A 14,151-nucleotide genomic window follows, 5' to 3' on the forward strand; every position below is an offset into this window, starting at 1 on the left:
TTTTGGGGTTGTTTGTTATAGTAGTATAATCCAGCTCATCCTGACAGTCAGGCTCTTTATAGGAAAAATATTTCAGTTGCTCACAGAGGAAGAAACCTTATGGACAGGAGTAGTGTGGAACAAAGATGGATAGGAATGTTAGGGTACTGTTGTGAAAGTACGAGACTGTTAAGCTCAGGTGTTTAGATTTTATTTAGAATCCTCAATATGGAATCAGGACTTAACAATTTTTTTTGAGGGACTGAAGAATATTATGGTGGGAGCTTTATGGTAAAAAGTTTAATCTGCCAATAGTTATAGAAAGGCTGGAGCATTCGTTGAGTCAGGAATTTGATCTCTGTAAAACAAAAGTCCCTGGAAACTGGACTGACAGTGGTTTAAATGGAGTTTTTTTTTTTCCTTAATAAGTTGCAGTGACTTAATTTCTTGTGCCATTAATGCTTAATAGCAACCTCAGATTTTTGTAATTTGAGCTGTTTATACAAGTGAGGAAACATCATTGTAAAGGGAGTTGTGATAGTTGAGGGCCAGTTTTTTTATTTCCTTCTTTTTTTCTTTGATTTCCTCTTTTTTAGGTAAAGCAAACACATCAGACACTGCCATCAACTCAGTGAAATTTGGTGTCAGGTAGCCTAAGGTAGTTTAAAGTGGAAAAATGGTCACTTTAGAATTCGGTCTTACTGCATCTCCTGTTACTTCATCTGCTATATATCTGCTGAAGGAAACCTTTGTCAGTTTGCCAAGTTACATGAATGCAGCTGAGAGTATATAGCAGTTCCTCAAGGTTAAAATATAATATTTTAGGGTACTGAATCCTTCAGGCTTCCTAAAGCAGTTTCATCCTGCATATATGATGTTTTGAAGATACATAGAAGGAAAAGAAGAATGATAATAACAACGAAAAATGCTGTAGGAAATTCCTGTATAATCAGGTTATTTTGTAAAGTGATGGACAAACTTGTTCTTCTAATCCTTTTTGGCTTTAGTGAAAGAATGTTCTTTTTTACTTGTTTTGATTTTACTGGCATAGCGGCCTTTAGAAATTTGGAAAATTCATTGCATTGCAGGCCTGTTTTGTTATTTATTAAGCTGTTAATTATTCCTTTTCTCTTGGAGTTTATATTTTAATAATACAACATCTCACATATAGACCATTTCTTTAAAAGAAATAAACAGTACAGAAATATTTTTTTGCCTTTTTATTGATTATGAAAATAATACATGTTTATATTGCTTGGGACTCTGGTTGCAAGTTATAGAAACTCTATGTGAATTAACTTTAGCAGAACAGTTTAATATATTAGCTTACTGTGAGCAGGCGTCTGCAGACACAGGGTGAGCTGGTATTAGGTAAGACTGCAACATGGGACTCTTGTGTTTTTCTCTTGGCAATGTGTTTTACATTTTTAGTAAATGTTTTCTGTGTAGTTGAAAAATGCATACAATGTGTTTATATAACGTGTATATTTATAAAGTTATGTATATTTTGTATTGGGGCAGCAAGTTATAATATGTACATTTCATATATGTATATTATATATTCTTTTTTTAAAAAAATTATTTATTTATCTTCAGCTGCGTTGGGTCTTCGTTGCTGCACGCGGGCTCTCTCTAGTTGTGGTGAGCGGGGGCTACTCTTCGTTGCGGTGCGCGGGCTTCTAGTTGCAGTGGCATCTCTTGTTGCGGAGCACTGGCTCTAGGTGTGCGAGCTTCAGTAGTTGTGGCACGCGGGCTCAGTAGTTGTGGCTCGCGGGCTCTAGAGCGGAGGCTCAGTAGTTGTGACGCACAGGCTTATTTATTCCGTGGCACGTGGAATCTTCCTGGAGCAGGGCTTGAACCCGTGTCCTCTGCATTGGCAGGCAGATTCTTAACCACTCGCCACCAGGGAAGTATCTATATATTCTTTTTTTATGGGCAGATAGAGAAATAGATGAGTGTGGGATTCCGTGTCAGTATACTTATACTTTAATCATGGCTCTGTGACTTGGCAAATAATTTATCTTATCTGTGAGTCAGTTTCTTTGTATGTAAAATGAAAATAATACTGTTACTCTATATCATGGGATGGCTTTGAAATTAAGCAAGATAGTACATACAGAGTGTTTAGAACAGTCCTTTATAAGTAGTGAACATGGACTAAATGTTATTATAAATACTGTAATGTTTATATTATATTATTAATGTACACGTGCACTATATATATATATTGTGTTAATATATGGATAGATACTTATGGACTTTGTATCTTGCTTTCTTCACTAAACTGTTTGTTTTCTTTATTATATTTTTGAACTTTAACACCTTTTAGAAAACTGACAAACCTAAAGGAAATAAACTTTGGAGTTCATTGGTGATCTTAACTTTCCTCTGAAACATGGCATTTTTGGAAAACCTTTGCTTGAGCATGCTAGCCTTTAACCCAAAGATGTGATGTGTTCAGAAGGAATAGGAGATGACTAATACCCATGAATGGCTGAACGTGTTGGTTATTGAAATTTGTATATCCCTTTCCTGAATTGAAAAGATGACTTTTTGGTATAAACAGACTAAAGATCAACCAGGGACTCTTTATCAATATATAAAATGACAGTTTTTTCATTACTAGTATGAATCATATTATGACTAGATTTTAAGTCTGTTTTTATTATTGTGCTCTGCAGAATGACCGATTTGTTATTTGCACTACTTGTGTGGAATTTACTATTGCTGCCTGTTTATATTTTCAGATGTAGCCTGTCGCCCTCTTAAGATTGCCAGTACTTATAAACTTTTCTTATGGGACTGAGTGGTGATATAATGAATGTGATTTTTTGAATTGTATAATGAAATATATCAACATTTGCAAAACCTGCGAAACCCAGCGAACCAGTATTTTTCAAATGAACAATACCTGATGTTACAAAATCATACATGGGTAAAAGATTCATTTGAAGTATAAGATAGACCAATGAATTTTAATCTAGAACTCATCAAGTTTTGAGGTTGTATCATAAATTTGTGTGTGTGTGTGTGTGTGTGTGTGTGTATGTATATAAAGTTTTCTGAAAAGGCTTAAAAATACTTTCTCCCCTTTCCAACTACATTATGTGCAAGGCTGGGTTTTCTTTATGTACTGTAACCAAAACCCCACATTTTAATAGATTTAATGTAGAAGTGGTTATAGAGTCCAGATATCTTCTGCAGACATTAAAGATATTTGCACAAATGCAAAAGACTCTTCCAACTATTTTTTATTTGTTTATTTCAGAATATAAAATTATTTTTCATAAAATATATTCTTTAACATGTAAATATTATTGGGTTTTAATATTAATGAATTAATATTTTCTAATTTTCAGTTTTAATTTCTAATATAGTAAATATTGATATATATAAATCAATGTAAACAAAAGTTCTTTAGGGTTCTTAATATTTAATAGTATAAAAATTAAAAATTGTGTTTAAAATGCTGGAGAGCTGATAGTTTAGATGAAAGGAAACTGAAGAAACATGACAGTTGAATGTAATACATGGTACTGGGCCGGATACTCTCCAGGAGGAAATGAAAACACTCTAAAGAACATTATTGGGACAGTTGACAGGACTGGAATATGGACTATGGATTAGATTATAATTGTATCAATGTAAATTTTTTGAATTTGATAATTGTATTATAGTTAGGTAAGATAGGAAATACACATTGTAGTTTTAAGGGTATAATACATGCAACATATTCTAAACATACATGTACATATATGTAGAAGAGAAAGTGTTAAAACAAATGTGGCAAAAACATTACAAATTGGTGAATTCTGTATAACGGCTAAATAGGAGTTCTCTATTATTTGTACAATGTGAAGTTATTTCAAAATAAAAATTAAAAAATTATGAAGTAATATAATGAATCTCTTAGAAGTGGATTTTACAGATTAATTGGTGAGTGTCTTTTTGTGCTTGTGAATGACTGAGAGGTTTTGAGCAGTGGATAACTGGCTATGTAAGTCCTTCGGAGTTTTCACTGCTTTTCAGAGGACACTCCTTGTGCTCTGCTGCCCCCTAGTGACTTTTATGCTCATCAGCAGTTTATTCTGCAAGTACAAGTTGGGAATTTGGATCACTGTAGTCATCATTTAAAAATAATTTAGTATCAACTAAAAGGATTGTTTTGGGGGGGTGGAGGAAGATACTACTGTGAAGATCTCATGATCTGTTTTGTCTTATAATTTTTTAAAAATTATATTTTTGTTCTTGTGGTTCCTTTGAATTGTATCCTCAGTCTCCCCTTCCCCCCCCCTTTTTTTGAAGATAGTATTTATTGGTTCCTCATCTGACAGAAACAGTAGAATTTCCTGTATTTTCTTTCCCTCTCTTTTCTGTGACCACAAGTATTAGTCAATAATATTATGTTAGTGTTTTACTTTATAGTCTTAAAATGTTTAGAATTCTGCTAGCCCATAATCTCTCATTTGCAATATGAAAATTCCAAAGGCTCTGAAACCATTTGTCGTCAAAAGCTGTCTGAATTCATTTGGCAACAAAACTTGATGTGAGTTGCTGTGAGATAGTGATAGTCTTTATATTTACCACTTGTGTGAATATTCCTACATTTGCTGCAGAGTTACTAATGTTACTAAACTAAACCCCAAGGGTTTTAGATTAGGAATTGTAGACTTGTACCTGATTTGCTTAGCTTTGACTCCCAGTTATGAGATATGAAGCATCACCAGCTTATACTACTTTCTATCTTTTCTCTCTTCTTTTTATTAGTTGTATAATTTTTATATACTATTTAAAAAATTTTTATTAGAGTATAGTTGATTTACAGTGTTGTGTTATCACATACTATTTTTTTTTCTTTCTTTTTTTTTTGCGGTACGCAGGCCTCTCACTGCTGTGGCCTCTCCCGTTGCGGAGCACAGGCTCTGGACGCACAGGCTCAGCGGCCATGGCTCACGGGCCCATGCTCCGCGGCATGTGGGATCTTCCTGGACCGGGACACGAACCCGTGTCCCCTGCATCAGCAGGCGGACTCTAAACCACTGCACCACCAGGGAAGCCCACATACTATTTTTATATACCATATTTTGTCACTCTTAATCTGATCTTTTTGTCTTAGAGTTGCAGTTAAATATGTTCCCTTATTACTTCCAGTCTTTTTTGTTGACGTTTCTCTTGTTATTTAGTTTGGTTGGAGTTTTTCTCTACCAGTTACCTTCAGATGGACTTATATAAACAATAATTTTTGAGTTCTTGTATATTCAGAATGGCTGCTCTGTAGACTGTACATTAAAAGGACAGCTTCATTGAACTTAAAACTTTGACTCGTATTTTGTTTCCCTGAGTATTGTCTTCTGGTGTTCGGTGTTGTAGAAAGGTCTGATGGCTGCTAGATTTTCTTTTCCTGATTATTGACTGTTTTTTTTCTTTTTTGCTGTCTTTTGGTTCTTCTTTTTCTAATCTATAGGAATTACTCTAAGGATTACCACATGCATCTTTGACTCATTAAAGTATAATATAAATTAATTCTTTTATCATTTCCTTGATACTACTAGGACCATATAACACTTCATTTTCATTTACCCTTTCCCATCTGTTAATCTATTGCTGTCATGAATTTTAATTTTACATGTCATTTAGTGCCCCCAAGACATTATTATTTTGTAGAGTCAGCATTCATTTATGTTTACCCCTTTTTGGTTTCCTACATTTCTGTGCTTTATTCTGAGATTACTTTCTTTTTGCATGAAGAACTCTCTTTAGCATTTCTTTGAATGCAAGCCTAATACTGACACATTCTCTCATTTTTTTGCTTGTTTGTATGAAAAGTGTCTTTATTTTACCTTAATTTTTTGAAATTGTCGTAAAATATACATAACAAAATTTACCATTTTAACCATCTTTAAGTGTATAGTTTAATGGCATTAAGTATATTCACATTATTGTGCAATCATCACCATCATCCATCTTCAGAATTTTTGTCATGTTCCCAAACTGAAATTCTGTGCCCATTAAACAATAACTCCTCATTCTGCCCTTTCCCTTCTCCTGGCAGCCACTATTCTACTTCCTGTCTCTATAAATCTGACGCTTCTGAGTACTTCATATATGTGGAGTCATACAGTATTTGTCCTTTTGTGACTGGCTTATTTCACTTAGGATAATGTCTTCAGGGTTCATCCATGTTGTAGCATGTGTCACAATTTCCTTCTTTTTTAAAGGCTGAATAATATTCCATTGTATGTGTACCACATTTTGTTTATCCATTCATCCTTCGATGAACATTTGAATTGCTTCCTCCTTTTGGCTGTTGTGAATAATGCTGCTATGAACATAGATGTGTAAATATTTCTTTGAGTCCCTGATTTCACTTTTTTTGGGTATGTACCCAGAAGTAGAATTGCTGGATTATATGGTAAATTATTTTTAATTTTTTGAGGAACTGCCAAATTGTTTTCTGTAGTGGATGTACCATTTTACATTGCCTGCCTTAATTTTTAAGGGACTTTTTTTTTTTAAACTAGTTTTAGGATTCTAGGCTGGCAGTTTATTTTTTTTCAGCACTTTACTGTATATAATTCAATTGTTATTTGACATATATTTCCTGTTAAAAAGTTAGCTCTTAATCTTAATGTTGTTCCTTTAATATTTTTTACTATGGTTTTGTTTTTCTGCAGTTTTACTATGAGGTGCTTACGTATAGTTTTCATTGTATTTATCCTGTCGGGTTTGTAGAGCTTGAAACTGTGGATTGATGTCTTTCATTAGTTTTGGGAAATAGTTGACTCTGATGTTTTAAATATTGCCATTTCCCCATTATAGAAAGACTAGACCTCTTTCTGCAGAGTCACAAATTTAAAACTATTTTCCTAGTAACACTAAGATATTGCTTTCTTCTTTTACTCACATTCTTGCAGGAGAATATAGTGAAGTACGCCAGAGGCTATATGATATGTGAAGACAGTCGTTGTTTTAATGGCTAATGTAATATATGCTTGTGTATTCTTATGTTTAAATTTTTATTCAGCTTTAATTTTCAATGTGATAAATGTCAATAAATATAACCACATATACAAAAGTTCTTGGGGAGATCCATATTTTTTAAGAGTATGAAAATATCCTTAAGCCAAACAGTTTGAGAACTGTTGGGGTAGGCATTTTGACTCTATCCCATATATTTCATATTTTTTATAGTCTTCTGTATTTTATATATTTTTATTTTCCTCTTTATGCTTTTTTTTAAATGGGAAGAGTATTCATTTTAATTATGCTCCAAGGTGTTACAGAGCTAGATTAACAAATTTCAGTCAGTATAAAATAGACTTATTGTCAATATTCAGTCATAATACAACCCAGGTAAATGAATCATTACTTTATACAAGGCTCAGATGTTTAAAATCTATCTTAACTTTACACATGTACTATAAAATGATAAATACTTAAAATGACAATGCAAGGGAAATATTATAAAAATACAATTGTTGTAGACCCTTGTATGAAAGTTCTTTAAAGTTCTGCCTTAAGGAATAATACCATGCTGCATATCAGAACCAAAAATAAAGCATTTTCCTTGAGGTTACAATGCTCAGCGATATACTGGATGAACTCTAAAGTACCATGCCTGACAAGAATCAGAAGAGACAAGGCCTTCAATAATTTGAGAGAAAAAAAAAGAGAGAGGAGTAATCAATTGTCATATGCTGATTTCTGCTGGAATGGCCTCTTTAAACAATTATAGCACTGTGGAAGAACTGAAGAAGGGGACCAGTCTCAGCTTTATATAAAGGATTTCCAAGTCAGCACAAACTCAGACAGTGTTAAAAGGTACTGTTCCCAGTACTCTCCACTCTTCAACCCTTTACATGGACTCCTCGTCCTAAGTCCCTGTTTTTTCTCTAATTTCTTCCTAAGGGCTTACCAAACACACTTTCTGTTTTCTGTTATCCAACATACAAACCAAAAGGCATTAAGCAAAACAATATCTGTCAGTCAAGTCAGTTCTAAAGACACCAATTTTGGTATAAGTATTAATCTTGAGATTTACACATAACCATCCTTCTTCCACAGACACTCCCACCTCCCCTTACATATTGACTCCATCCTAAACTGTGAAGCAATATGAAGTCTTAAGATTTTTTTTTTTCCTTCATCAATGATTTGCCTGTTGCCAAGCTGCTTGGTTGGCAGCAATATCAGGAGCTGTTTGGAATGCTTGGTCAGAATATATAAGAAGGATGTGGTCAGTGAATTACTGTAACCTATCAAAGTGAGCTTCTACAGGCAGACATGAAGAATTTACCTTTAGACTTCTCGCACTCATTTCAGAAGGGAGAAAATGTGTCTTAAAAGGGAAAGGAAAAAAATTAGATAAGGAAATACAGCAAAATATTAATACTGTAGTAATAGGAAAGGGAATGCTACCTACATTGTGGGGAAGTTTCTGGCATAAAAATCAAACTTTCTCTCCCATTACTCTTTGCACAAGATTAACAGTTGATTTACATCAAGAGGGGCAGAAAGCCACTAAACACTTTCTTCAAAGGTAGGGAATTTCTTTTTGAAATGAGCATTAGAGAAGGGCGGAGAAGGTAGGGAAAGCTCAGTCAAAGAGGTCCTCAAACATGCGTTGTCTCATTGCTATGTACGCTTCCTTTTCATCTGGTGTCATTTGGGCCACCAGCTCTGACTTCTGGCTCACTTCGCTGTAGGAGAACGGACGGCCAGCCACCATGACAATGGGGTCATCTGCTCCTTCCTCAAATTCATCCTCCTCCTCATCCTCTTCCCCATGATGTGCAGCCACAGCTGCCGCACAGGGTGGAGAGTCATTGTCTCACTCACTGGTCTCACTCTCAGAGTCACTGCCATTGGCAGTGGTCACAGGAGCAGCTGCCCCCACTGAGCCTGCTGTGGCAGAGGGGGTCTTCTTCTCATGAATGAGCAGTGCTCGCATGACCTCCTCGTTATCATCTGGCCCCGCACGGCCTTCCTCACGCTCCTGAAACGAGTCTATATCTAAGCCACCTTCCTTCATCTCTTCAGAACTACGTGCTCCTTCGATAGTGCTCTCTCTTAACCAAATAGTTCTATCTTTGGCAGATTTTCCCTCCAGTGAGGCTCGATGAAGATCGTCTTGGTCATCCATGTTAATGACAACATTCTGAGTGTATAAGTACTCATAAGACGGACCTTGGTGGCCCATGCTTCCTGGTGGTGCCCACCTGCCAGGCCAGCAGCTGCAGCCGCAGTTGCTGCACGGTCCTTGCTCTGTTTCAGGGCTGGTATTCCTGTGGGTTCTGGCTCAAGTATTTCATAGGCCAAGTTCACATCCTCTGTCTCTCAAAGCAAAGCATAAATGGGCTCAGTTTGTTCATTAAACCTTGCCAAAAGTGTGTGTGCATCTTTTTTGGGCATTGCTGATTCATCTTCTTTGACCTCTGTGTGGCAGAAAATATAGCGGAAAGTTCCTGTCATGGGATCAAAGAGCTGATTATCTTCTAAATCTGTAAAAGTACCACTGCAGATGGGACATTTGAAGGAGGCCCGGTTGGTGGAATATCTCTCATCAGTTTCAATCCTCCTTCTCATGTGGTCCAATTTATATTTTACCACATAAACAAGAGTACAATAATTGATAAAGTAGTAGTTGTGGTGAGTGGTTTTCCCATCTGCAGCAGTTTCCACCCTCATTCTGCACTTGATGAATTTGTCTCCCTTTAAATTATTCAAGAGTGATCGAAGTTGCTTCTGATCAAACTTGAGCAGCTCCAGCATGTCCTCCTCTTTCACACAGAGGTTTCGGATCAAGATGTCCAAGGCCAAAGCATGCTCAATGCCATAAAACCCCCGGATCACGTACTTGGCTAACTGCTTCAATGCTGCAGGAACCTCGGTGAGGACATCTGGATCTGCCATCTTTAGCAGCAAACTTCAACTTTAAATGTACTGACCAAAGCACATCCTGCATGGGGAGGGCCCTGTGCCACATCATTTAGCCTGTTACCTTTGCCTGAAACACCTTAGGGGACCCAGAGTGAATCCTTGAACACTCCCACTGCAGCTTCCCTCAGTGCCTCCACTACTGGCTTAAACGAGCCGTGCCACTTGTGCGACAAAGAGAACGCACTATTCCTGCGACCAGCTTTAGAAACCACGTGCTACTTTCCTCTTTATGCTTTAATCTGGATATTTTCTATTAGTTTATCTTCACTAATCTCCTCTTGCTGATAAACTATCTATGGAGCTCTTAATTTTAAAAATAACATTTTCACTTCTGAATTTTCTCAATTTTTAAATAGCATAGATTTCAAGGCTCTGGTGAATTTTCCATCTTTCTGTCTATTTTGTTCTTTTTCCTTTTATTTTTTTTATCATATTAATCATAGACATTTCAAAGTCCTTTTCTCATAATTTCAATATCTGTGTCATCTGTGGATCTTGATTTTCAGTTATATGGTCCTCCCCCTTGGCATGCTTGGTAATTTTGGACTGCATGGAGATAAAAAACTCTTGGAGGTTCTGGGTAACCTTCTCTTCCGTAAGAGAAGGTTAAACTCCCCCCAACCCCGTCTTTTTCGGTAAGGTGGATAGAGTGGCAGTGATCTGAATCCAGTCAGGGTCAGAGCTATGGCTATCTCTGGTTCAGTACTGCCTTTTGCTATAGTCCTTCACATTTTCCAAACAGCGTTGGAGTGATGATTAGGGCCCCTTTCCTCAGGTGGACACTGCATTCTAATCTTTACTCCATACCTCAAGACTACCTAAAACTCTGTTCTGCTTCTATGCTTGTCGTCTTAGACTCTTGCCCGCTGTAGGTTAAGAATTCAGCGCATGTATTGAGGGAAAAACAGAAGAGTGTTGTGTTTTTTACCATTTTTCCTCTCTAGGATCTTTACCTCTTGTCTCTAATTTATGTCACTTCAGTGCCACAAAACTGTCAAAAGCTGATTTCTCTACCTCTTCTGCTTGATTCCTACACTGGAAACTTAGCCTCTTGTGTGCAGACTTGGCAAATATCTTGGGAAAAAGTGACTAAAGAATGTTGGCACACCCCTTCTCATTCTTCCCCTGGTCTCCAGCATTTTGTTCCCTTAATTTCTGATCATCTTAGCAGCTCTGTAAGTCAACCAAGAAAGAACATCAAAAATAGGTATGCAGAAAGCCTGGATAGGTGTCAGTTCAGATTGGAGCAGGGGAAATGGGAGCATCAAGAGAGAGTTTTCCAGAAAAAGGGGGGGAGATTCCCATAAGAAAGGAATGGTAATCTTAGTATACAACCTGGCTTAAAAGTGAAGAATATTTATATAGTTAAACTAATACAAATGTTGTTTATTGGTTTTAAAGACAAAGTACTGGTAAACCATAAAAGACAATTATGATTCTGGAACAGAATATATATGTTATTAACCCAACCCAGTCAATGTAAAATTCACTTCAACAGTTGGAAGAAAGTGAGGAAAACAAATGAAGAGAAAGTAAAGGGGAGCTAATGCCTCACTTTGCACAATTAGGGGGTCAAGGTAGTCATAGATGATGATGTAAGAAATAAAAGCATAAGTATATTATTAAGAAATAAAAGTACAATATTAAGCATAGTATATTAAATTACAAAAATAACCTTTAGAAAAACTAAAAGTGGTATAAGTATGTTGAGAGGAGAGGGAGGGGGAATGATATGGTATGATGAGGTAAATCTGCTCTGATTATAGCAGAAAGACAATATCTAAACTGATTAAAAAAAAGCAATATTATTATATGTTTTACAGATATGGGCTTACCTCCACAAAATTAAGACCAGAAACATTTTAAAAAGCTCCAAGTGGTTTTCTCTGGAATATTAAAATGGAAATCCAAGAAGCTTAAAGATCCTCAAGCAGGGTAAACACAAGCAACAAAACTACAGCAAGGCACCACAAAAGAAATCACAATAATAGCTCAAAAGATGGGAAGGGGGAAATGGAATTATACTTAATTAATTAAAAAGAAAGCAGGAAAAGAGGAAATCATTTACATTAATATAATTACCTATTTGACTAGGTTTAAGTCTGTTATCTTGTTATTTATTATTCATTTGTCCTATCTGTTCTTTGTCCCTTTTTTTCTCTTTTCTTACTTTCCTTAACTAAATTAGATTAACTGAATATATTTTAGGATTCAATTTTCCCCCACTATTGTCTTATTCAGTATACCTTTTTGTTATATATATATTTTAGTGGTTGCTGTACGGTTTACAATATGCATCTTTAACTTATTACATTTGCTATTGCCTGAATGTTTTGTGTCCCTTCAAAATTCATATGTTGATACCTTACCCTTCCCCCCCACTCCCCCTGCCAATGTGATGATATTAGGAGGTGGGGCCTTTGGGAGTTAATTAATTCATGAGGAAGTCATGAGAGTGGAGCCCTCTTGAAAGGGATTTGTGCCCTTGTAAGAAGAGACATGAGAGCTTGCTCTCTCTCTCTCTGTTCTCTGCAATGTGAGGATACAGTGAGAAGATGACTGTCTGGTAAACCAGGAAGCTGGCCCTCACCAAACACTGGATATGCTGTGCTTTGATCTTGGACTTCTCAGCCTACTGAACTGTGAGAAATAAATTTTTATGAAGCCACTCAGTCTATGTAATTTGTTATAGCAGCCTGAACTGATTAAGACAACAGTTTGCCTTCAAATGATATTATACCTATTCATATATAACATAAGATCCTTGTAACAGTATACTTTTATTTCCCCCATTGACCTTTGAGTTATAGTTAGCATGTATTTTACTTCTACATATGTTATGAATTCCACAATTCATTGCTATTATTTTTGCTTTAAACTTTCAGTTATCTTTTAGATAAATTTAAAAAATGATAAAAATCTTTATATTTATCATTTCCTATGCTCTTTATTCCCTTGTATATATCCATATTTTGACCTGATTTTATTTCTTTTCACCTAAGGAACTTACTTTAATGTTTCTTGTAGTGCAGGCATGCTGGAAACATCTTCTCTAAGATTTTGTCTGAAAAAAAGAAAATCTTTGTCCTTAGGTTTTCGAGAATATGTTTGCTGGCTATAGAATTCTAGGTCTACAATTTTTCCTTCAGCACTTTGGAGATATCTTTCCATTGTCTTCTTGCTTACATAATTTGGATGACAAATCTGCAGTCGTTTTGTTTGTTTGTTTGTGTTCTTTTTTCCCTCCTCTGTATCCTTTTAAGTTTTTTTTTTCCCCCTCATTTTTTTTTTTTTTACTGTTTTTCAGCAACTCCAAGAAGCCTTTTCTGATTAATCCAATTCCACAGCAAACATTACGTTTTTATAATGCTGTACAGATTTAGGTGTACAGATTTAAACATTATATTAATTTCTATACAGATTTATAATTACCTTCAATTGTGTTTCCTTGTGTGTTTCTTATTATAGTATGTGCTTCCTCAAAGGGAAACATTCTTGTCTTCATTTTAGTAAATTCTCAATAAATGCTTACTAAGTGAGCCTATGATGGTAAAATGTCCAAACCACCTGGTATAGCCAGTTTTCTTGTTTCTGAGAAAACAGTTTTTTTTTTTTTTTTTTTGTGGTACGCGGGCCTCTCACTGTTGTGGCCTCTCCCGTTGCGGGGCACAGGCTCCGGACGCGCAGGCTCAGTGGCCATAGCTCACGGGCCTAGCCGCTCTGCGGCATGTGGGATCTTCCCGGACCGGGGCACGAACCCGTGTCCGCTGCATCGGCAGGTGGACTCTCAACCACTGCGCCACCAGGGAAGCCTGAGAAAACAGTTTTTGTTTAACTTGCTGTGGTCATTTTATTTTATTATTTGGTTATTTTATTACTTAGTAGTCATATTTCTCTTGCCTTTTAAAAGTTTATTTCTTCTGGTTTAGTGTATCATGAACATTTAAGAAAATTACTCCCATTTCCCCTCATTAAGTAAACAATCAAGTTACTCCTTAGATTGGAGAACTGAAGTGTGATAAGCATATTCCATAGCTTTTGGAGAGTGACCTAAACATAACCCTATGGAGAAGTAATTTACTGGTAAGCAATATTTGTTTCTTCAGTGATGTTTGGGGCCATATTAGATTGTCATTTTGTTAACTGAGAATTGACCTGTGTAGGATGTCAGATTCTCCAAAGAAGTCATATGATCTAGGCCAGATTAACTGATAATATATAATTGATGATAGA

The 14,151-nt window shown here is 36.0% G+C and overlaps 1 protein-coding gene and 1 pseudogene across 8 annotated transcripts in view; one reads left to right on the forward strand and one right to left on the reverse strand.

The window, feature by feature from the left end:
* Positions 1-14,151, forward strand: part of EXOC6B (exocyst complex component 6B) — a 708,873-nt gene that overhangs the window by 52,611 nt on the left and 642,111 nt on the right. The gene's annotated exons all lie outside the window — the stretch shown is intronic.
* LOC115864097 (general transcription factor IIE subunit 1-like) lies at positions 8,576-9,916 on the reverse strand (annotated as a pseudogene).

This window comes from Globicephala melas, chromosome 12 (genome assembly GCF_963455315.2).
Source record: "Globicephala melas chromosome 12, mGloMel1.2, whole genome shotgun sequence".
Classification (NCBI taxonomy): Eukaryota; Metazoa; Chordata; class Mammalia; order Artiodactyla; family Delphinidae; genus Globicephala; species Globicephala melas.